Genomic DNA, 1,831 nt, shown 5'->3' on the forward strand with positions numbered 1-1,831 from the left:
AGATAAACCATTATCATCTAAGTAAAGACTGTCCTCTCTCTCAAGAAAAGAAAACGGATGACAGCGCACGTAGTCCTCACCCCTAAAAGTGCTTCTAGCTACATTTAAACTTTGGTTATCAGCTGGAAGTCCGGCTACCCTACGCATCCAAAGGGAATCATCAACAACATCCCAACTTGAATAAAGGCAGGGAAAGTATTCAGCTAGCCATCCTATCACATAATGCATAGGCAAGTGAATTTCAGAAACACCAATTCCTCGTGGATCTGTTGCAGAAGTACTCAATGCACGGTAAATATAACCCAAAACAGAAGGTGCAAGCGACACTTTCTTTCCTTGTGCCATCAAAGTGGCCATGCAGAAAGTTTCAGGCCTAATGTAACTATTCTGATAAGGGAAAACAAACCGGCTCAGCCAAAGAGACAGGAAAGCTGCAAGCATGCTCTCTTCTGAAACATCTAAACGCAAGGTCTTGAGAGAAGGCCTTTCCTTTAAAAAACTTTTCCCTTTACAAGGTGGTTGCTTGGGTTTAGTCAAAGGCCCACTTAGCAACCCATGAAGAAGTGTATCCCCACGATAGAAGCGTATCCCTACGATAAAAATACTCAATCCATTCTCCCCAGGAAACCTTTGTGACATTTAAAAATTTACAGATTCTGGAGTGGGTTCTCAGAAGCTCAGCAACAGTAGGAGAATATAAGAAATGATTTAGTAGTTGAGCATTTGGCAGAATAAATTCTTCATAAGGAATTCCAAGAATGGTTAAGTCTCCAATCCTTCTCAAATCATATAAAGAGATTCCCATTTCGCCACCACTATGATGGAAGGTATTAGTTTGTGGCCCCCATAGTTCAACAAAGGCTCTCCATACATTAGCATTAAGTGCATAGGGGAACCTAGAAACATCAACCGCTCCATAAATGTTTGCATTACGCAAAATAGTGCGGTTATGTATTAAAATGTGCTCAGTCCATTCCATTAGAGAAAGCTAGAAGCAAGCTCGACCACGGAAATTAAATTTTCCTGACATTTTCTTGTCTCTCAAATTGTAAAAAAGGCCTGGATAGAATTCACTTGTCGCCACAAATCTGCAGTCCCCATCATCATCGTTGTTAACTTCCCCAAGAAATTTCCCATTAAAAATAGGACCATGTTGTTGAAGATGTTGAACAGCTTTGGTCTCACTTGAGAATTTATATCTCAAATCTCCACAAGGTACTTTACAAGTGGTGGTCAAAATAGCACGGTGTTTCAAATCAGTAGAGGCAATGATTTCACTTAATGATACTGAACGGCAATATTTTAGACCAAAATCAACCTCTCCACCGCGATTGTCTGGCGCCCTCTCTGAACAAATCTCCCCATAAACATCCATTGGCAACTAAAAAATAATAATAACAAAAAGGGAGTTAAAAAAAAAAAAAAAAGGAACTCAAGCGCCGCACCTGTTCATCAATGACACGCACACGCTTGAGGGGGTATCTGTTCATGGTAAAAAAATAAAAAATAAAAATAATACACGTTTTAATAAAACGTGGTGCAAAAAAAAACGTGGAGCAAAATATAATGGAGAACGTGGAATAGTGATTCAAAAATAAAAATAAAAAAATGATAGGTGCAGAATGTGGTGGGTGCAAAACGTGGGATAGTGAAAAAAAAAAACTGTTAAGGAAATCCTTTATATAAAGGAAGAAACAAGACAGAAAAGGGGCAAAAAAAATTTTGAGGAAAAAAATTTGGGCCGGAGGTTTGGTGCAGGTGTGTGCAGTGAAGCGGAAAGAAAAAAAAAAAAAACTTGGTGCGTGTGTGCAAAGAAAAGTGAAAGAATATA

The sequence above is a fragment of the Morus notabilis genome, unplaced genomic scaffold (assembly GCF_000414095.1).
Source record: "Morus notabilis unplaced genomic scaffold, ASM41409v2 Scaffold435, whole genome shotgun sequence".
In the NCBI taxonomy this organism is placed as follows: Eukaryota; Viridiplantae; Streptophyta; class Magnoliopsida; order Rosales; family Moraceae; genus Morus; species Morus notabilis.